Here is a 24,386-nt window from a genome sequence, read left to right as displayed (position 1 = left end):
TGTGTGTCAGTCACACAAGGTGTGTATGTGTGCATGTGTGGTGGGGCAGGGCTCAAGGAGGGAGAGAGGAAGAGGAAACCATCCCAAGTATGTGCAAAGGCATAATACTTGGAACTTCAAGCAGTTTGTTATACTGGAGTCCACTGTGTATGGGAGGAAATGGTTAGTATGCAGGGAAAGTAGAAAGAAAGAGGGGGCAAATCTGTACCTAAGTGCAAATCCCAGCCCCAAATGAGACCTACAGAATCAGAATCTGGACTTGGATCCTGGGGATCTGTATTTGAAACAAGGTCCTCCGATGCTTCTCATGTTCCCTGAAACTGAGAATCCCCGCAGCAGATGATGGAGAACCTCTGCAGTCTCCCCCTCCCTCCTTTCTTGATCATTATCCCTATGATTGATCAGCCCCATTCAATGAATTGAAAAGGCTGAGGTTCATGGCCTAATCAGATTTAGCTGAATAAAGCAGCATGGGCGAAGGGAAGGACACAGAAACTACTATCTAAAAAAGGTGAAGACCTGGACCCCCATTGTCACACCTGCCCCTTTGGTGAGTATATGGTCATTACTTTTTTTCACATCTGTAATTGCTGGGTTTTTTGTTTTTTGTTTTTTTTAATCTGAGGAACTATTTTAGGGTGTTGGCTTTGGTATTCCCAAATTCTTTATAAAGTTTGCTTATAAATGGGTTTTGAGTGATCGGTTTTATACTAACATATACTCTTGTGTTTCTTATTATATAAGAATTAAATAGAACAAATCCTGTCTAAATGCAAAAATTAGGACATTATATGCAATGCTGTATGTGCTAGAAATGTGTGAAAATAGGTTTCTATTCACCAAGAGAAGTAGCTTGATAATGTCTCATCAAGAAAAAAGCAGGAGACAAAGGTCTTCAGCTAATGGGCTCAGTGAACAGCACCATGTTTTTACCTAAGGCACCCATGTGCCTCTGCTGATATGATTCTCTTCTTCTTGCAGGTCTAACCTGGATGGCTGTGAGTTGGCTTAATCTCAGCTGGCAACTGTGAGATGTTCATACAATCCCCCACAGTGGTCTCTGGGATTATGCTAAACAGAGCAATATCCTTGCCCTCATGGATCAAAAGACTTATAGGCAACCAAAATTACAGTACCAAATTTCTGTTACATGAAAAAGAAAAAGTAAAGCTGCTATGGTTACCATTTCATGTTCAACCTCTTTCAATCTTGATAAAGTCTTTTCTGAAGTCCTGCTAGGCTGGAAAAGACAACCAGCCTTGGGAGTTAATTTGCCTTTATTGGATTCACATTCCATTTATAGCATTTCTTCAAGGTTCCTTGTTTTTTTAAAAACAAAACAAAAACAACAAACCACCAAGTTCAGGTGTTAGAAGCTAAACTTAAAATGTTTTCCTTCTGAAAGCTCTTTCCACTCTTTTTTTGGGGTGTTACTCTGTCAAATTCCAACCAATCCAAGAGAGGATGGATCTGCCAGGCCCTACTCAAACTTCAGCTGCCCAGATAATCACACTGAATGGCTCTTTCTCATTGCTTCTGTGAACATTTGCATTCAACCGCCCTAATTGATAGTGAAATTTAAAATCAACTCTGACTCTGGCCTCAAAGACTTTTTGAGCTATAGCTAACTCTAATTCTTGGTGACCCCTGGAAACAGGAGCAGAAGACCATATTCTGGAAAAAGATTGAGAACAAATGTAATTTCTTAGAATTAAAAAATCGAGGCCAGTTCTCTTTCTCATTCACCCAGGAGTACAAAACAAACTAGACAGAGCAAATTTATAATTAATGTAAGATTGATCTTAACAGAAATTATTAAAGTTGCTATTTCAAAGATCTTGGCTTGAGTATCTTCAGGAAGAGAAAAAGTCTGTACATCTATCTCATTAAATTACTTTCTGCTATTGTGATGTATTATATTTCCTTGCCAGAAATTGATGTTGGGTAGTAGGAAGTCAGTTTGAGAACTAGTTATTCCCAGACTAACAGGACAAAACCTGAACGATAAGCCAGGAAATAACTTGTCCCTGATAAGAAGAGGGTTCATATTAATCCTCAGGGCTCATTAGGGCCCTTTATAGCTATGAAATTCTCCAAAGTTCATCTGTATCTTCTTGTTTGTTGAAATAACCCCCCCCCCCAACATTAGAAAATGACCAATTCCAACTCTTGGTGACAATTTTTCAAAAAAGATAAATCATTTTTTCAAAAGAAAAAAATGTAATGTAATTCAACAGGATAAGACAGTTTTTAAATAGACGAGCCCATACTATGTATCAGGAACTGTGTTTGTTGTCATGCTGGCATATGCAGTGAGTACCGTAGACGTTTGCAGTACTGTCTACACATACAGGCACCAGTAGGGCTTTTAGAAATGCCAATGGCAAGGGCTTCATCACAGGTGAATCAAATCAGAATGCCTAGGCCCAGCAGATTCAAATATGCAGTCAGAGGTGAGAATCAGTGTCTGTGAGTCCAACAGAAAGGCTATGTAGATGGAGTGGAGCGGAGTGAGAGAGAAACTGACAGGTGCTAGAGTTGGAGCAAGAACTGGGTGGGCCATGGTAAGGATGTGGGGTTTCACTGTGAATGACTTGAAAACTGTGGAAGAGTTTTAATGAGAGAAGTAGCAGGACTTGTTTATTAGGTCACATAGATCAAATAGGATTTTCTCGGAAGTTCATAATTTATAAACTCTAACAAAAATATTTGTTGTGGGTTCCAAATAACCTCCTCACAACTAAACCTCAGCACGGACCATAGATAGGTAGGTTCCTACTAAGAGGAGAGCTAGTATTAAAAGAACGCAAAGAAAACTGGCTCTGGAATTAGGAGCCCCATCTCCTTTTGGCAACTGATTAGCTTTATTACTGTTAAGAAAAAAACAAATCACCTATCTTTTCAGCCACATAGAATCTGACTTAAAAAAAAAAAAAAAAAAAAAAGCTTAAAAATTCTAGAGTTTACCCAGTTGGTAATTAGCATCAAAATAAGGGAAGCCTTTGGCTTTGGCATCTCTGTCAATGAGACATTCAAAATATTGTTTAGAAGGGGTTAGTTTATGACTGGGGCTTAGAAGGGGTTAGTTTATGAGTGTTCAAACATACAGTACAACAGGCTTCCCAGACTTTTCGTAGGGAGGTTATGTCTTGTTCACTACTGGAGATCTTGTTAGGGCTCCTAGGAACCAAGTCTCCACCTTAGTTGCCAGCACCTACAGTGTGGCCCTTGTTAGTCTTTCACTACCTATACCGTGAAGACTACCTAGGTCAAAGTGGGAGCCAGTGGCCCCTCTGCCAGAGGAAGCAAGCAGGCAGAGGCTATTGCCAGTCTGCAGGCCCACCCCTTAGGTGTGTGCTCAATCTATGATCCTGAGCTGTTGCACTAAACCTGAATTCTATTCCTGCTCAATACAGATGACCATTTTCTCTTCATCCTCCAGCCTGCATATTCTTGTTTGATCATAGATCCCAACTCACTGAAGCTCTAAGCATTGCTCACGTAAAACCCCACCTCTACGCCCAGATTTGACTTTGCCACAGTGACCATGTGCCTCTTACAGCCTTAGCTATTTGGGGCGCCACGTAAGCAGCATCCCAAGACTGCTTCTTTAGATCTTGCCTGATTATTCCTTGACCAGTTGTCCCAGTATGTGCTGCACATCAACCTGTGTTGCCCAAAACTTGTACTGAGTGTTCTCTAAAGATCCCTGGCTTCCTCCCCGGTTATAGACTGCCAGCCCTGAGGTATCTCACCACCACCCAGCTCTGGTGCCTACCAGAATGACAGAAGTTCAGAGGTCCAGTGATTTTTTCCAACCAATTTCCTGGCTTTCCACACTATCTGTCAGTTCCTCCAAATGAGCAAAGGTCTCCTCCTGAGCTCATTCCCCTAGAAAACTCTTGTCTGAGCTATCTTAGTGCTAGAAGTCAACATTTCAGTCCTCGCTCAAAAAGCTAAGTAAGATTACCAGCCCCATTAGACCATTAGCGATGCTGGCTCAGGAGGTTGACCTAGCATTTCAGCTGCTGCAGGGAGCCCAGTGCTATGAGGAAGCCCAACTTGACAGCGGGTTTTATTTATTCCATTACTGAGAACAAGTTAGCTAGATGAACCACTCTTCTGCCTTCAAAGGATTTTATTGTCCTCTGCATCTGAATTAGGTAGTAAGGAATGTGGGCAGGCTCAAATCAGCCCATAAAAGTCCATCTGCCACCAAGAAGGACTCTGAAGTCCCTGACAGAGAGCAGCCAGAGGCATCCTAGCAGCACCCCCATGCAACCTACAAAGGGGCCCCAGTTTCATAGTGTTTGTCTTCTATGTATACCCAGATTAGAACTTTCTATGGCCCTCCCCAGGCTATACTACTAGAGGATAAAGAGTCGTTGAATGCCCAGAAAGACCATCTTTGTCTTACTTTGCCAAACTGTACTCCTAAATAAATGGTTTATTAATTAAAAAATCAGAATAAAACAACAAAACAAAACAAAACAAATGGCTTATAGGTTCACTGATGATTGCAAAGTCTCAGCAAGTCTATAGCTGCCCATCCTATCTAAGCCAGAGCTGTCTTCCATTAAGGTGGAGAAGGGTTAAAGAAACCTTTCCTGGTTACAGATTCAATCCCGTATCACCTAGAGCCCCTCGAGATCCATAATCTTGCCAGGATACGATCTAGCCCATTCTTCAAGTAATCCTTGAAGTCCAAACTTCTCCTTAAAAGCACACTTTCTCTTGGGAGTTATGGCATTATTTAAATCACAGTCTTAAAACCTGCTGCACTTGTATCTCACACTCTGCTAGCAATGAACATAATGATCTGGAGCCGGTAAAGATGGAGAAGGTTCCAAACTCAGCCAACATGCTTGATCTTCAAGAAACCCTGGTTTCAAGTTCTCCCCATAGGATACAGCTGCTTTTCATGTTTCATTCAACAAGTACTTAAAACCAGCGAAGTACCAGGCTTTGAGTTGGGAATGCAGCAGTAAACAAAGCATCTCTCCCCTAGTAGAAGGGTTGGTGGTTAGGCCAATCATGTAAATGCCTCCACTGTAAATAGGTTAACTGCTATGAGCTAAGAATGGGGGAAATCTCATCTAAGGAAGGTAAGGTCAAGATTTGAAGAAAGGGTAGGAGTTGTGGGAACAGCATGGTGAAAACCTTGGGAGAAGGGAGGAGTTTCACCAACTCTAGAAACAGAGAAGTTCTGCCACCTGGCTGTCCGACATTCTTGAAACCTAGAACGGATATACCAGGAGGATCTCTATAGTAAAACCTCTGGGAGATCCTTTAAAAAAAATAACCCTCTGCTTCTTAATTCTACTATAGGGCTCTCTCTTACAGAGATGTCCTTGGCCTATACAACGCCCCAAAGATTACTGAATTGTCTTCCTTTACTATCATTTTGCCCTGTCCACAGGCAAACTAACTATATTTCCAAACTCAAGAAATCCAGAGAACTGAAGAGTTTTTATTATATAATTTTTCTAGGGTGAAAGGAAATGAAAACAGGAAGTTGCAAATGTATTCCTAAAAGATCTACAGTAATATGATGTCTGAAGAGCAACATTCCCAAACTCCAATAACTACTAGAATTTGAACTTCTGTAGGTGCTTCCTTCTGGCCCTTTTTCCTTCTAGATCATCACATTCATTTTATCACAGTCCTGGTTAGGATCATTTGTTTCCAGTAGCCCATAGAGTCTTGGACCAGGCTAGAGCAGTTGTTCTCAAATTATAGTCTCTGAGCTATATCACTAGGGAACTTGTTAAAAAATGCCAATTCTTGGGCCCCATCCCAGATCTATTAAATTAGAAACTCTGTGTATCCCAGCAGTCTTTTAACAAGCCTCTGGACAACTCTGCTGCATGTTCAAGTTTGATAACCACTGGCCTATATAGGAGCTTTTACCCATCTCTATGAATCTCTCCTTTCCCACCCAATTCCTTGTAGCAGTTTGTAATTACAGATGATATTTCCACAGTCAACCATCCCAGCCACCATGTTCCAGTCCTGAGGGCTTTCAAAAATTCATTGCTGTCCTATACAAAAATTCATTGCTGGCTATACTCCAAATAGCCAGTAGAAGCCTAGAATCATGGCATGTGGGCAAACGGACTTCTTTTACTTTGGATAAATGAGATTACATAAAGATCACACTGCATAATTGCAACAATCAAATCTTGAGGGATCCTGTTCCTCACCTATTTTTATTTCCTTATCAGATTCCTTCTAGCTCACAAATGACACAATACCAACTAATTTCCCAGCCACTGCTGGAGTTATTAACTCTTTCCCCAGTCTGTCAAATCTACCTGTAAAAACCAAAACTATACTCATGAGAGACAAGGAGAGCTACAGGGAAATATTATGATGGGCTGACTTTTCAGGTCCTTTTCCTGGAGTTTCTTCTCCAGGGAGGAGAAGGGGGTCTTCAAGATTCCCAGGACCATTCTATTTACAAGTCCTTTCACTTTACTGAAATACTCTCTATGAAAAGCATATAAACTTTAAGGGAATGCCTGTTAAAATAATTAATTATAATTAATAATTATAATTAATAATAATGCCTGTTATCTCAATTAGATAACATATTTGGTCATAGATAAGAGCTCTAGAAAGAGAATAAATAATAAGCTGGATTATTTTAATGTATTCCAAAATTGTACCATTGGTAGAATTAAAATACAGTGAAATCTTAACTCTCAGGTCTACTTGGTATTCAGATAAATGAAGACAGATGAAGAGCAAAAAGTGAACATTCCAGTTTCCATTCTGTAGTCTCCACTTCTATTCTACTTCCAAATCCCCTATCCAGTTATTTCCTACCCTTTATGTCCAAGATAGTCCATGTAAACCAAAAGTTCCATTGGATAGAAAGATAGATTTTCTAAATAATACTAGAGCCCTTCATTCATTATATTTGGGGGAGTTTTAGAGGACTAATTAGAATTTTCTGAAAAGATCGTAAAAAACTGATATACAAAATGATCAATATGGTAGGAAACCAGTAATATTCTTGGAGCTCTGTATCTGACCACTATGTTCTTCCTGGTGTCCTGTGCCTCTCATATCTGCTCATTCTATCATTTCAGCGAGCTAGAATTCTAGAACAACTTAAAGACGTGATCAGCCTACCTTGAATATGTACATACAATGTATTCTAATCAGAGAATCTGAAATTAAATGCTCACCAGTTTGTCTCATTCACGTCCACCTTAGGATTTTAACGTTCTCAAAATTGTCATTAAAAAAACAGGAACAAGTAGTTTAAGGAAAGCTATTTTTTTAAAAAAAGATTTTATTTACTTATTCATAGAGACACAGAGAGAGAGGCAGAGATACAGGCAGAGGGAGAAGCAGGCTCCATGCAGGGAGCCCGACGTGGGACTCCATTTCGAGTCTCCAGGATCACACCCTGGGCTGCAGGCGGTGCTAAATCGCTGCACCACCAGGGCTGCCCAAGGAAAGCTATTTTTATTTTTATTTTATTTTATTTTTTTATTTTTTTATTTTTTTGGAAAGCTATTTTTAAAATATACTCTCTAAAATATAGTTACACACTGGTTTACTATGAAAAATATGATTATAACACGAATCTTATATATATCAGGTTTCCAATGTCTCTCAAAATATGGTGAAACCTTAACACTCAGGTCTACTTGGTATTCAGATAAATGAAGACAGACACACAGACAGCAATCAGTGAACTTTCCAGTTTCATTAGTGTGGAAATTACTGGGGAAATTATTCATTAGTGTGACGCTGGATTGATTTTATCGCACATGCTAAAAAGGTTTACTTAATTGCAAATTTTATATGTGGGAACAAAAAGAACACAGCTGTTGCATTTGGAAATAAATATTTCATATAATTACTACGAGTTTTTGATGTCGCAGATACTGCATCAGGAACTGATTGGATAAGAATGGGTCACCATCAGTTCCTAATGCATTGCCTTCAGCATCTAAACAAGCCTCAGTGAACACCTCATGTTAGATGTGCTGTGATGTGTTTATGGTTATACAGCAAAAGAAGCACTTTTAATTTAACCCTGAAGAGAAAAGTTTCTAAGAGACATGATCCCAAAATGCTAAAAAACCTATCGTTAGCCTACCCTTTTACAGATTTATCACTGAAGCCAAGGAAGTCAATCTAGTCTCATGTTTGTGCCTATACTAACACTGGTACTTTCCTTGCTAAATATATTTACTCAACAAAACAACCTAAAGCTGCTGATTATTTTTATAACTTGGGAAAAAAATTAAGAGACAATTTTGGATTTTCTTACCTTTGCTTTTTTTGTTTTGTTTTTTTTTTTTAACTTAAAGGCTTATGGGGTTTACATAAGCATTGCTATTCGAATAGGGATTATTTCCCACTATTACCACTAAAATAAATGTTATTAAAAGAAAAAATGCTACAAAGCAATTACTATAAAAGATAACCTGTTAATTAAATTCTACTTTCAACTAGCAGAAAGTCATTTGTACTTCTAGCACTTTCTAGTTGAAGGGTCCCAGCAATTTGACAAGCTAGCTCATTTTACTTCTCTTACTAATTCACTATCAAGTATTTGCTGAACACCTGTTGTATGCAAGCTACTATCCTGGGCATTTGTGATATAGGAGTGAGCAAAATGATACTAGTTTTACATACTAGTGAAGGGAGCAGACTAAAAATTAATTTGTAACATTCTGTGTGAAATCAAGAGTCTCCAGAAGAATAACAGTCTTAAAATAGACATGTTTTAACATGGATTGAAGAATATTGTATATAAGCCACAATACAGCTTTTGTGCGTACATACTTGTTAAATAAATTCCATAAGCAATTTAATAAGTTACTTGCCATATATTCTATGTTATATATATATATTTTTTCATACAGTCAGCTGAATATGATCCCCAAAGGGAGAAAAGGGTACTATGCAGGCTCTCTGAATAGTCTTTTCTATAGGTAATGTGAGACATAAATTTAATGTTTATTAAATTTAAAAACAACCCAAATATGGCCATACAGTGTAGTCCCAGTGGAGTACTACACAGGCTAATTATCCTAATTATAAAAGCAATCCCCAATTCCAGTCATATCTGACAAAGAACATCAAAGGAAAAGCAATTCATAAGCTTTAGCAACACTTCTAGGAATCTCCTCTCTTGTTTTTGGTTTCCTCATAATTGCTCAGGAGCTCTGAATCTCAATTCTCTAACAGTTGCCAACTGCAAGACCCCGGCCCTCCTGGCTTTTTGTATCTTTTTTCCTCTCCTTTCCTCCTGCCTCTCTAGTTTCCCCTTTGCCTCCCTCCTCCCCCTTCCTTCTCCCTTTCCCTCTCACTCTCAAGACTCTATAGAATCAGACCCCTGGATTCTCTTCCAGTTCTTTCCATTCTCCCTTGTTTACAATACCCGGCCACTCCATTCCCCACTGCTCACATAATTAGCTCACTTCAAGTCTCTTCAAGAATGCCTTCCCCAACTACCATATTTAAAATAGCACCTCCAGGGGTGTCTGGCAGGTTCAGTCACAAGAGCACATGACTTTTAATTTTGAGGTTGAGATCAAGCCCCATGTTGGGTGTAGAGAGTACTTAAATAAATGAATAAACTTGAAAAAAATAAGTAGAACCTCTTACTTCCATCACTTTCTATCCCCTTACCCAGCTTGATTTTTCTTCATAGTACCTATCACTACCTGACAGTTGTTGTATTTTTATTTTTTTGTTTGGGATTTTTTTCATTCTCTGACTTTCTTACCACAATGTAGGTAGCTTGAAGGCTGGGACTGTATATCCTTGCATCTAGAAAATTTCCTGGCATATAGTGGGCTTTTAGTATTTATTTGAATAAAGGAGGCTTTTGTACTGGAAATCATCATTTTAATTCTTCTTTTCAGAACAATAGTGTATACCTAAATATGAAATTTTAGAAAGATTACTAATTAGGTCTTCAGGACTTTATCTACAGTCATTCCTGCGGTGCGGGAGGGTGGGAGGTTTTAGAATCCAGTCCTATATCTTTAAATACTATCCACATGCAAAAGAATCGCAAATTTGTATTTCTCACTCTAACTGTTCCCCTAAGCTCCAGACCAATATATCCAACTCTGGATTGGATTCATTGGATGAAATGGGATCCTGAAACTTGGAATGGGGACAGATGGGAAGTTCCTGACAAAGCTGGGGACATTGAACTTATAAATTGTGAGGTGTTTGTGGTGAAAGTGGCCTCTCCACCTCCTCCTCACTTCCTCCAACTTGATGGGATTAACCCTGCACTTCCTGAGAAAACTAATGGTCTCTACTGCAGTAGTTTCCTTGTAAGATGATGTGGAGTCTCCACAAGAGACCCTCACCCTCACCCCAGCATGCCCTTAAAGGTGAGGTACAATGTGTCCCATGAGGATATGTCTATAATCCAGAAAAACTACTTGAGTTCTCTAACTTATATAGATAGAAATTCAGAGAATAGGTGTGGGAATGGATAATATGAGTGTGAAATAATTTTGGAAGGAACATAAAGTTGAATCAGGCCAAATTTATTGATATGAGCTCACTAAGTAGAGATTTTGAATTTAATATTGAAGAATGGAGAGTTAGAAAGGGCCCTAACAGTTTGATTGGTTAGCTAAAACATGGACCAAAAGGAGTGAATTAGAAATAAGTGAGTGAGTTAGAATGAGTGAGTTAGAAATGTCAGACTCTACCTTGGTTAAATGTAAATGAAGGATTCAAAAACTTAGGGAGATTGGAGTGTTAGAATGGATTTGTCATTTAGGACCTGCTCAACTACGCTGGGAGGGTCCAGAAGACATATAAATTCATGAGAGAACCCTAGACCCCTGAAGAGCTCTTCTCAGTAAGTCAGAACTTATAGTGGGAACAGAGGCCATTGCATTGGGGGAACCTAAATATGAGGAGAATAATTGGATCCTGGGTGGTAGCAGCACTCAACCACCAAAGGCAAGGTGGGCATGGTTCCCATAAGGGACAGCATATTCAAAGGGGCCATAGGAATAGTCTAACTCATGACTATGGCATTGGCTAGTCAATCATGGTATTCCTAGAAATAAAATAGGAAGCCTACTAAATTCTTACTTATCTGTATAAACAGAAAAGTTCTAGGTCAAGTGAACAAAAGACTAAACTGAATCATAAAATTAACCACCCTCAATCAATTCCTAGACTTGAGCCAGTTTACAGACCCAGAACTCCTTGAGTGAAGGGAGGCTCGGTCCCCTTGAAGAAGGACCCCAGTACACTGTCAAAATTTTATACTGTTTATCTTTCTCCCAGTAGGTCCCATTTCCAAAGGGACCTACAGACTTTTAACAAGGTAATTATGCACTAGGGAAAGGAAATAATTAGACCTTTAGGGAATATGAACACTGCTCTAAACTGATACTAATTCCATGAGAACCAAAATGTTACTGTGGTCCACAAATCAGAGTCTGAGTTTATGTAGGTCAGGTCTTTTTTTTTTTTTTTTAAGATTTTATTTATTTATTCATGATAGACGAGAAAGAGAGAGAGAGAGAGGCAGAGACACAGGCAGAAGGAGAAGCAGGCTCCATACTGGGAGGCCAAAGTGGGACTCGATCCCGGGACTCCAGGATCACGCCCTGGGCCAAAGGGAGGCACTCAACCGCTGAGCCACCCAGGGATCCCTAGGTCAGGTCTTTGATGGAATTTTAGCTCAGGTCTATCTCTCAGTTGGCCCAACGGGTACCTGGACCCATCCTGTGGTTATTTCCCATTTTTTAGAACACAAAATTGGAACATATATACTCAGAAACCAGCAGAATTCTCACATTGATAACCTGACCATAATTGCCTACTATGGTAGGAAAGGTTATGTAGAAGCCATTAGAATTATATCTACCTAGGGACCCTGGGTGGCTGAGTATGTTAAGCATCTCACTCTTGATTTCACCTCAGGTCATTATCTCGGGGTTGTGGGATCAAGCCCCATATCTGGCTCAATGCTGGGCCTAGATCCTCCTTAAGAGTCTACCTCTCCTTCTGCCACTCTGAAATAAGGAAGGAAGGAAGGAAGGAAGGAAGGAAGGAAGGAAGGAAGGAAGGAAGGAAGGAAGGAGGGAGGGAGGGAGGGAGGGAGGGAGGGAGGGAGGGAGGGAGGGAAGGAAGGAAGGAAGGAAGGAAGGAAGGAAGGAAGGAAGGAAGGAAGGAAGGAAGGAAGGAAGGAAGCCATATCTACCAGGAAAAGCAGTGGACCAAAAGCAATACCTCACACCTGGAGGAAGAAAGAAAGAACAAGCAAGCAAGCAAGCCATATCTACCAGGAAAAATAGTGAACCAAAAGCGATGCCTCACACCTGGAGGACTTGCAGAGATTAGTACCTTCATGAAGGACCTAACAGAAGCCAAGAGTTGTGATTCCCACCACATCCCCATTCATTCTGCCCATTTGGCTTTTGCAAAGGATAGATAGATCTAGAAGAATGACTGGATTATTGTAAGCTTAATCAAGTACTACCAGATGTGGTTTCATTGCTCAAGCAAATTAATATATTCCTTGGTACCTAGTATGCAGCTATTGATATAGCAAATGATTTTTTTCTCCATACCTGTCAATGGGGACTACAAGAAACAATTTGCTTCACTGTCCTATCTCAGAGATATGTCAATTGTTCAGCCCTATGATATAATTTAGTTCACAGAGATTTTGATCCCCTTTACCTCCAAAAGATATCATACCTATTACATTGATGACATTATGCTGATTGAACCTAGTAAATAAGTAGCAAGTACTCTAGACCTAATGGTAAGACATTTGCTTGCCAGAGGTAGAAAATCTGAAAAAAATTCAAGGGCTTTTTACCTCAGTGAAATTTCTAGGAATTCACTGGTATGGAGCATGTCAAGAAAGCTCTTCTAAGGTGAAGAATAAGTTGTTGTATCTGGGGCCCCCCTACAACTAATGCAGAGGCACAATGCCTAGTGGGCCTCTTTGGATTTTGGAAGCAATATATTCCTCTTTTTACCTTACTGAGTAATTGAAAAAGTGGCTCATTTTGAGTAGGGACCAGAACAAGAGAAGGCTCTGCAATAGGACAAGGCTGCTGTGCAAGCTGCTCTTCCACTTGGGCCAGATGGTCCACAAATCCAATGGTGCTCAGTATTAGTGACAGAAAGTATGTTGTTTGGAGCCTTCGGCATATCCCTATAGGTGAGTCCAGTGCAGGCCCTTAGGATTTTGGTTCAAAGCCCTACCAACTCCCCTAAATAACTATTTTCCGTTAAGTAATATATCTTGGCCTGCTACTGAGTGTTAGTAGAGACTGAATGCTTTACCATGGGCCGCTAAGGTAACAGGTGATCTGAGATGCTGGGAAAAAAAAAAAATTGAGCATTAATCTGATCCAGCAAGCCATAAAGTTGGGCATACACGGTAGTACTCCATTATCAAATGGAAGGGGTAGATCTGCCATCTAACCTAAGCAGGCCCTAAAGACAAAAGTAAATTATATAAAGTGGCCCAAATGCCCATGGTCCCTCTTCTGCTACACTGGCCTTTTTCTCCCAGCCTGCACCTATGGCCTCATGGGGAGTTCCCTCTAACCAGTTAACAGAGGAAGAAAAAACTCAAGTCTGGTTTACAGATTGTTCTTCTGCATGATAGGCAGGCATCACCCACAAGTGGACTACTTCAGCACTACAGTCTCTTTCTGGGACAGCTCAGAGGAGAGCAATGAAAGGTAACCCTCCCAGTGGGCAGAAGTTCAAGTAGTTTAGCTGATTGTTTACTTTGCTTGGAGAAAGAAATGGCCATAAGTATAAATATATATTGATTCATTGGCTGTGGCCAATGATTTGGCTGAATGATCAAGGATTTGGAAGGAACATGATTAGAAAACTGGTGGCAGGGAAATTTGGGGGAGAGGTATAGGAATAGACCTCTCTGAATGGGCTAAAAAATCATGAAGATATTTGTGTTTCATGTGAGTATTCACCAAAGGGTGACCTCGACAGAGGGGGATTTGAATAATCAAGTGGATTAGATACCCATTCTGTAGGTACCAGTCAACATCTTTCTCCAGCCACCCTTGTTATCAGGCAACAGGCTCATAAACAAAGTAGCTTAGCCATGGTATTAAGAATGGAGGATTTGCATGGGCTAAGCAACATGGATTTCCATTCATCACTACTACTAAATACCCTATCTGCCAGCAGGTCACTACTGAATTCTCAGTATGGCACCATTCCCTAGGGTGATCAGCTAGCACCTGGTGACACATTGATTACATTGGGTTATTTCCATCGTGAAAGGAGCTGCATTTTGTTATTACTGGAATAGACAATTACTCTGGGTATAGATTTGCCTGCCTTCCCTGCATGCAATGCTTCTGCCAAAACCACCATCTGTGTGGACCTATAGAATGCTTTATCTATCATCATGCTAAGCCACACAGCATTTTTTCTGAGCAAGGGATTCATTTCTAAGAAAAAGAAGTATAGCAATGGATGCATGCTCATGGAATTAAGTGGTCTTACTGTGTTCCCCACCATCCCAAAGAAGTTTTCCTGAAAGAATGGTGCAATAACCTTCTGAAGACTCAGTTACAACATCAGCTGGTAATAATACTGTGTAGGATTGGGGCAAGATTCTCCAGAAGGCTGTATACACTCTAAATCAGCATCCATATATGGTGTTGTTTCTCCCATAGTCAGGATTCATGGGTCCAGGAATCAAGGGGTGGAAATGGGAGTGGTACCACTCACTATCACCCCTAGCAACTCACTAGCAAAACTTTTGTTTCCTGTTCCCATGACCTTATGCTCTGCTGGCCTAGATGTCTTTGTTCCGAAGGGAGGAATGCTTCCACCAAGAGACACAACAATGATTCCATTGAACTGGAAGTGAAGACTGTTGCCCAGCCACTTTGAATTCCTCATGCCTCTGAATCACAGGCAAAGAAGAGAATTACTAGGCTGGTTGGGGTGATTGATCCTATTAAGGAGAAATTAGGCTGCTACTCCATAATGAAGGAAAGGAAAATATGTCTGGAATACAGGAGATCTCTTAGTGTGTAATGGAAAACTACAATAATGCAACCTAAGCAAGACTACCAATGGCTCAGACTCTTTAGGTATGAAGGTTTGAGTCATACACTAGGTAAAGAACCATGACTAGCTCAGGTGCTTCCTGATGGCAGAAAATACAGAATGGGTAGTAGAAAGTAGCGCTACATATGAGCTTAACCACATAATTAGTTACAGCAATGAACACTGCAATTGTCATGAGTATTTCCTCCTTATTTTCTTATGAATATATTTGTCTATTTGTATTTTTATATGTACATTTATATATATGTGTCATATATTATATATACATTTATATATATAATATATAAATGTGTGTATATATATTATATATGGCAAATATCTTTGTTTTCTCTTTTGTTTACTTATCATGTAACATAAGAACTATTGCTAATTTTACATCATAGTACATAAGTTACAGGATATCAAGAAGAGTAAACTTTACTCAAGTAAACTTTACTTATGTGCAATGGGTTTGTGCATTTTGGGTTATATGCAGGATAGGTCTATCATGTTAGGTGGAATAATAATATTGTTATTATATTTATTTGGAGATTAAATGTGCATTAAGGAGATGCTCATGGGTAGCCAGATTGACAAAACGTGGACTGTGAGAGTTCTTTGTGTCAACTTGACTGGGCTACAGAGTGCCTACATATTTGGTCAAACATTATTCTGGGTGTGTTTGCGAGGATATTTTTGGATGAGATAAACACTTGAAGCAGGAGACTGAGTAAAGCAGGTTACCCTCCCTAAAGTGAGTAGCCCTCATCCAATCAACTGAAGGCCTGAATAGAAAAAAGAAGCTAACCTTCTCAAACGTAAGAGGTAACTCTTCTTACCTAACTACCTTGAGTTGGGACATCAGTCTTTTTCTGCCCTCATACTGGAACTTCCACCATTGGTTCTTCTGGATCCTTAGCTCGCCAACTGCAGATCTAAGGACTTCTCAGTCTTCATAATTGTGTGAGCCAATTCTTTATAAAAATCTCTCTTTGGGGACAGCTGGATGGCTCAGTAGTGGAGTGTCTGCCTTCAGCTCAGGGCATGATTCTGGGGTCCTGGGATCAAGTACTTCTCCCTCTGTCTCTGTCTCTGCCTCTCCCTGTGTCTCTCATGAATAATACAAAAAAAAAAAGTGTTTAAAAAATCTCTCTCTATGGATAGATAAGTAGATAGATTGATAGATTTTTTGGGTTCTGTTTTTCTGGAGAACCCTAATGTAGTTGGCATCCTTATCTGAATGGACAACTTTAACATGACCAGAACATAAATTATGTTTTGAACTCACAAGTTTGCCATTTTGTCCATCTTCACCATCTCAGCAAAGGCACTGACATCTATCTAGTTGTTCAAGTCATGATGTTGGGATTCACCTTGATTCCTTTCTATTCCCTCCAGCTCATCCCAAATATAGACCATATCTGACAACCCTCATCATCACCACTTCTTCCATTATAGTCCAGGTTCCCCACTCTCCTATACTTCTGCAAAAGCCTCCTCTAGATCCCCATTTCTATTCCCAGGGAGACAATGCTTAATGGTTAAGAGTGAAGAATCAGAATACTCCACTACTTATTTAGTGGTATTTGCCAAATGGCTTGACTTCTTGTGCCTCAGTTTCCCCATCTGCAAAATGGAAATAATAGCCTCATGAGGAGGTTATAAAGATGAGAGAAGAATATGCATTTAAATGCTTAAGACAGTGTGTGATATAAAATAAGCACTCAAATGTTAGCCATTAGTATAACAATTATTCGATTATTACTTTATTATGATTGCTCTGTGTATGTGTATTTCTCAACATTCTCTCCCTGGATAGGTGGAGTAATTCTTTAAAAAAGGAAAGGGGCATGACTTAGGCTTATTGTGGTGATAATTTTGCAATAATGTCTACCCTTCCCAATTTTATGTCACACAATTTGCTCCCTATATTTAGGAGTCAAGATCCCAGCAGGAACCTTAAAGAGTAATTGAAGGGACTTCACAAAAACCCTAGTGAGGGTTAAAGAGCCCAGAGACTTTGAAGGACTCAAGGACTTTTAACCGTAGCAATAGCGGAAAGCCAATACCTCACCTAGTCCTGAAGGGACAAAAGTAGAGTAAGTGGTCACCAGAATTGGAGCCCTAAGAAAGGAGCCACTGACAGAGAAGCCACTATCAAATCATAGCCTGGTTGGGTGTGGGAGTACAGGAAAAAATAGTCTAACTTCTTTCCTCCTCCTGCCTTTTGAGCTCCATCTAGTGTTTCCTGTTGGGTACACTCACCTGAACGCCAAAAGGCAAAGGAGCCCAGATAATAGAGTCTGAGAGGTGAGCCTACTGGCATACAGAAAGAGTAGAAAGTATATATGGAAAGGTAAATGCAAAATTTCCAGTACAATTCATCACTTTTGTTCCTCAACATCATCTCCTGTCCTTTATCTGTATGAAAAAGCCAAGTACGTAACATAGTTGGCACAATTGGTCCTATAATCATTTTTTTTAATTTTTATTTATTTATGATAGTCACAGAGAGAGAGAGAGAGAGAGAGAGAGAGGCAGAGACATAGGCAGAGGGAGAAGCAGGCTCCATGCACCGGGAGCCTGACGTGGGATTCAATCCCAGGTCTCCAGGATCGCACCCTGGGCCAAAGGCAGGCGCTAAACCACTGCGCCACCCAGGGATCCCTCCTATAATCATTTTATTGATGCTGGGTATAATATTAATTCAGTTATACCTACCTCAAACCTAAATTGTAAAGTTAGTCACCACCAATGCTCTTCAAATGAATTAGCAGAAAAAGGGAAGGAAAGGAAACAACGAATGTTCACACATAGTTATGTTAAACTGAGCTTCCTTGGGGCTTTTTAAACCACTAAGCCAACATGCACATCCTTGTACTGTCCAAGGTGATTGGCCCCAATTACCAAGGGGAAATTGGGTTACTGCTAGACAACAAGGGCAAGAAAGACTATGTCTGGAACCCAGGAGATCCATTGGAACACCCCATAGTACTCCTGAGCACAGAAATACTGGTGAATGGAAATAGTGGTGACCCAATAAAGACAAGACCACCAAGGACTTGTGTCCTGCAGGCACAAACATTTGATTCACCTCATCTGGTAAAAATTTCTGGTTAGCCAATGTTCTAGAAGAGGGTAAGGAATAGTATTGCTGTTATGATTATCAACATAGGCCTATGACCATCTACAGAAGCAGGAACTGCAACAACTTCCAATTTCACCAGATTATGACTTTAGTTCCTTGGTGAAGTGAATATGAGGAAGTGGATGCTCTCTTGGTTACTAGGATCTCCAAACCCACCCAGCTCAAGGCTTTAAGAAGAAGAAACAATTCCCTAAGTGGAATATTAAGTAAAATAGTAAGAGAGGCAATTTCCATCCCCATATCTCAAACATGAAGAGTGTAGTGCCCAACAGATTAAACAACCTGCTCTAGAATGTTCTTTTTTCAATCTTTACATAACTAGCTTCTTATTTCCAGACTCAGCTCAAATGTGACCCCTTCAAAGAGGTTTTCCATGACCATCTGTTTTCTAAAGTAATGTATTCTCCCCACCTTTATACACATACTCACTCTATGGTATGTTTTATTTCCTTCCTAGCATTTCACACACTCTGAAATTATTTTTATCTCCTTATTGATTCTATTTATTCTTCAATCCTAGAAGCCTATGACTTTGTCTTATTTCTTCAATACCTAGAACAGTGCTATATAGAAGATACTCCAAAAATACTTTTTTTCCCCAAAAATACTTTTGAATACCTTAAGGGCTGATGGCCTCTAAGAACATAAGGCAAGAGAGAACTGCATGCCAAAGTTCAAGTGTAAGCCAGAAGATTCCTGAAGAAGGAATCCTTTCACTAAAGGAGAAACTCAAAAGTTTATTTCTAGAACTGACAAGAACATTAAGACATTCTGTGATTACTTGTACTCTCTATCTTAAAGTGATAATGATGGCATATGGAATCAGAAGGGAAATATTTAAGCAATGCTTGGATTATGGAGACAAAACAAAAACATGGATTTGGGGGAGAAAGAGTACTAGATGTGACCCATATTGGCTGCTCTAGCATAGCCTCTCTTTAAAAGAGGAAAAATGTAGTTTGGAACATGTAGTGTGATAAGGACCCACTTGCATTATAAGGACTGTGAAGACATATGTGAAGTCCATGTGAAGGACTATGTCTTATTCCTCTATATTATACCATCACTTAGCAAAGCTCCTGGCAGCAAGAATGGGAGGTGGAAGGATTTGAGAAACTTTGTGAAATGCTTTTGCATACACTTCACAGAAGTCAGGCCACACCCAGCAAGTAACTGCCACCATGGAAAATGCACCATCTGAGGTACCTTTCATTTCCTTAGGAGGCAAGTGACAGACCACAATGCTGTAACTTCTCATCCATTTGACTAAACAATCCCAATCCTGTTCTGCTTATTTGGACCAGAGACATAGAGCAGACGTGTCTGTTCTCCATTATTAACTCACTGAACTGGACTTAGGAACAATTTGGGAATGGGGACCATGGCCCATATCGCATCAATCACAGATTTAAAAAAACACACATACACGAAAGTACCCAAGTTTATAAATCATAGTCCCTCCGAGAACCCGCATGACATCCCATGTGCTGGATGGTATTTCTGAAAGCTCTGAGAAAGCTGAAAATCATACACAGGCAAGCAAGTCCCTGCTGAATACACATCTGAGGAGCTGTGCATGCATTGTTTATTCCAGCAACTTTATGGAATAAATCACACAAAACAAATTAGTTTCAGATGGTAGGATATGAATAGCTGATGTACAGTATAAAAGAAAGTGAACTCCCACTTTTGACCCAACTACTTCCCATCTCAAGCATCTCAGAATCCAGATGCAATTCATTTTTGAAAATGCAATGTAGATCAGAAAATTAATAATTGGTGAAGATTGGAGATTTCAAAAAGCAATTTATGAGTATTGTTAACTCATTATATTCTCTTAGGATTTTTAGTTGTTATACATGAACCCATTCCTTCTCCATTATGCATAATAATCAAAAATAAATCTCTTTGTAGGGCACCTGAGTGGCTCAGTCAGTTAGGCATCTGACTCTTGATTTTGGCTCAGGTCATTATCTCAGGGTTGTGAGATCAAGCCCTGTGTTGGGCTCTAGCACTGAGTACAGAGCCTGCTTAAGATTCTCTCTCCCTCTCCCCCTGCCCCTGCCCCTCCTCATGTTCTAAATAAATAAATAAATAAATCCTTTTGTGACATTTCCTACATGTACAGATATTCTATAATAGATTTGACTCAACACACACTTAAATACTTCACTGTATGCCATACTGGGACAATCACTTATATTCCTGAAAGAGGCATATTATCTCCCTCCACCAATCTTTTTTCTTTTTAATTAGCACAGTAAAGTTGACATATTTTGATGTATATTTCTATTAATTTTACTACATGTATAGAGACATGGAACCACCCACTGCTGTGCAGGGTATAGAACAATTCTATCACCCCCAAATTCTCTGGTGCTAATTTATAAATTAGTACTGGCAAACCACTGATCTGTTCTCTACCACTATGGTTTCATCTTTTAAAAAATATCATATAATTTTTTTTCATGTAACTTTTTTTTTCATGTAACTTGTCACTCACCCAAAATGCCTTTGAGATTCATCTAAATTGTTCCTTGTCTTAATAATTTGCTCCTTTTCACTACTGAGTAGTATTCCACTATACGAATGTATCAGTTTGTTTATTCACCCACTGAAGTTGAGTTACTCTCAGTTTGGGGCACTTATGACTAAAACTGCATGAAGCATCTAAGTACAAGGTTTGTTGTGAACATAAGCTTTCACTTCTCTTGGATAAATACCTAAGGGTGTAATTACTGGGTCACATGGTATATGTATGTTTGATGTTATAAGAAACTGCCCAACTTTTTCCAGAGTGGCGGTACACAATGCCTTCTTTATAAGTAAAATAATAAAAAGCTATTAAAAGTGACCCCCTGATAGCTTGTTCATTCATGTCTAAGTGATTCCAACATTATTCACCATGATAAAATATTATCCCCCAAAATCAAAAGCGTTTGGCTTCTTTTTTTTTCTTTTCACTTTTAAAGCTTCAATCAAGTTTCTAATACTTTAATATGATGTTTTAAATAAAGTTAGATGCTTGAAAATTGTAGAAATGTAAAGCCTGAGGAATCTACTTATAAATGAGGAAATTTTAATGAGAGAGGGAGAACCAGGGAAAGTTTTCATCACAGTTAAGTTTGAGCAATTTAAACCAATGTCATATGCATGAAGTCCAATTTTCAATTCACAAAGAAGCCTCCCCCTCCCTTCCTCTAAAAACTTCCACCCTAGGCTAATTACAAAAGAAGAAAACGGAACATGAGCTCCAGCCAGAAAAGATTCACAGCTGCCACTCTTTAGCTGCTACTTTAATGGAAAACACATGTGCAAGATACCACCCAGGAGACAACTGTGCTCTGACAAAAGGATCGTCACCAGAAAATAAGCCACGTGAGAGGCCTTATTCTCATGGATAGGCTGAACCCAGAAACAAGGTTGATAGCATTGTTGTTCTTATATAAATATGTGCTGGTCCAAAGATGAGATGCTGGAACAGAAATTAATCTGTAGCAACAAAGTTGAAAGGCAATGATGTGAATTAGCCCTCAACACTTTTCATCTCATCCACATGCCCTGCAATCAATCAGTTTACCATCAGATTTGAGGAGTTCTTAGCAAAGTTAACATGAGGATAAATCCTGCAAAGGGATTGGAAGCAAGGACATAATGATGACTGCAATTATTAAATAATACCATTAATACTTACTATCTGCCTCCTTTTACAGGTAGCCAGCACTGTTCCAAGTCATACACACACACACACACACACACACACACACACACACACACACACACACACAATTTACAGGGTAGGGATTATGTCCACTGCATTAAGTTAGGCTGCTATGACAAAATATATAGGCTTAAATAACAGGAACTTCTCACAGCTCTGGCGAAGAACAAGATCAAGGTGCCAGCTATTTAGAGTCTTGATGAGGGCTCTCTTTCTGGTTTGTAGATGGATACCTCCTTGCCATGTACTCACATGGTAGAGAAAGAGAGAAAGGAAGCAAGCTCTCTAGTCTCTTATAAGAAGACTAATCCCATCACGAGCCCCCCCCCCCCCCCCCGCCATCCTCATGACTTCACCAAAGTCTACTTAACTCCCCAAAACCCTATCTCCAAATACCATCACATTGGGGTTAGGGCTTCAACATATGGATTTGGGGGGAATACAATTGAGACCATACCATCCACTTTACAAATAAATGATGTTTTGAGAGGCTATAGAGTTTACAATGGATCATTCAGTCAGCAGTCAACCCTTGAACTTGAATCCAGAGCTGTCTGACTCTAGAGAATATCTTCTACTTACTGACTGCCCATTAAAGGCTGGGTGAATCTATACAATATCTCTAATATTCACAGAAAATCTTGCAAGTCAATATTCTTCCCATTTATAGATATGAAAACTCTGGCCCAACTGGAACCTTCTGAACCTAACTTATTACACATAAAGTATCCTAGTGGTTCTAAAAGTATAGTCCTCAGACCAGCATCATTGCCATATTTATGTGGCAACAAAATAGAAATGCAACTTCCTAGGCCAAACAGCAAGCCTACTGAACCAGAAACTCTAGGGGTGGTGTCCACAGTGTATGTTTTAACGTGCCTTCTAGGTGATTCTGGGAAATGTTGAAGTTTGAAAACCATTTGTTCCATAAATTTATTAGAATAGTTAATACATTCAAAACCCAATACTAAGTGGTATATCTGAGATTCAAATACAAGTCTATTTGGTGACAAAGCCTGTGGCCTTTTGCTAAACTATACTGCCTCATCCCAGCATTACCAAAGGAAGATTTTGAAGATGGAACATATTTTAAGTGAAGTGTGACTATAAAGTGTAATTCTGAATTCTGCTTTGTCACTATAATGCTAGTCAGTTCTCCCACCTACAATAATGTGATATAGGAAAATGTCTGAAGGACAGCCCCTGAGAATTGACAATGATGCATTCTACCAATAAAAGAATACCTTGTGTTATGAACTAGGAAACCAAGCTTTGTGAAATTTTTGTTTTGGCCTGACAATTTTGTACTCCATTTAGTGAAAATGAGAAAAAATCTAGTATAGGGAAACAGTATAGAACAAAGTCACTTCTTTAAAAAGTGAAGCTTACCACCCCCCTTCATTGATTTTTAAAAGTCGTGTTTAATTCAACCACTGCTTTATCCACATAGAGTTGCTCTATAGTTATACCATTTTTCCCTCCAAGGAACAAGATCATTTTGAAAGTCTGGATAATTTGCAGAAAGAGACAAAAGTCTGACTATAATAGAAATAGCTATTTTTCAGAGAGTGGTGAATAAAGGTGCTTAATCTCACACACACACACACACACAAATCTCACACCAAAGACTTTTTCAAATCATTTGCAAAGTCAGAGCATTTTGAAAGAAGTTATTTCCAATAAAAATTCATTCACCTACATCTATGATCAATAGAATGTCTTTTTACCTCTAAAAGACATTATTATATTAAAAATATTAATGAGCATTGCTAGTCACTGTTGTGTTTTACATGTAGTAAAGCTCATTTAATCATCACAAACCTGTGAAGTTCATTTTCAGATTATTCCTGTTTCACAGGTGAGGGAATTGAGATGGAGCAAGGTTTAGTAACTTGCCAGATTAAGCCTATTAAAGAGCACTTGCGGGACATTCATTCAGACATGGATGCTTGACCCTGGATGGATGGGCTCAGTGTTGCTCTGCATCTGGATTAGCTCCAAAGGCCCATCTGTGAGGCTGCCTGACCCCTGGGGTGGGACAGTGCGGCCTTCATAGCCTTGGCATTCCATCTGGTTAGAGTGAAGAAAAGCAGCAGTGTGATGGTGCAGCAAATCTGACAGTCTCCTCGCTCTAATGAGAGATCAAAGTGATCAAGGGACGGAGTGGGAACTATAGTTCTATTGACCTGTTTGTTTTCCACTTGATTCTTGAAAACAAAACTATTAATCATTTAGTTTGTGGTTTTTGTAATTTCACTGACTCCTAACACATTTGAGTCAATGAGGCAAGGATTAGCATGAACTGTAGATGTTCAAACTTCTCATATGGAAGAGGAATTGAAATCCTTTAAAAACATATCATTAGCCAGCAGAAAGATGTTCATGTTTTTCTACTTCAGAGTTGTAGATGGATGTGACTTAAGCCCTAATTGGGAAAGACTTTATGTGATTTAT

At 39.4% G+C, this 24,386-nt stretch overlaps 2 long non-coding RNA genes across 2 annotated transcripts in view; one reads left to right on the top strand and one right to left on the bottom strand.

Moving 5' to 3' along the window:
- Window positions 1-1,185, top strand: part of LOC112672495 (uncharacterized) — a 38,743-nt gene extending 37,558 nt beyond the window's left edge. Inside the window, exon 4 of the long non-coding RNA XR_003144314.3 lies at window positions 982-1,185. This is a non-coding gene — a long non-coding RNA (uncharacterized LOC112672495). The remainder of the gene's footprint in view (window positions 1-981) is intronic.
- LOC118350084 (uncharacterized) overlaps window positions 1-24,386 on the bottom strand; it is an 87,246-nt gene that overhangs the window by 47,946 nt on the left and 14,914 nt on the right. The window lies entirely within an intron of this gene.

Source organism: Canis lupus, chromosome 10 (genome assembly GCF_003254725.2).
Source record: "Canis lupus dingo isolate Sandy chromosome 10, ASM325472v2, whole genome shotgun sequence".
NCBI lineage: Eukaryota > Metazoa > Chordata > Mammalia > Carnivora > Canidae > Canis > Canis lupus.
Note: the sequence above shows the minus strand (reverse complement) of the source record. Positions and strands in the feature narration are given on the sequence as shown.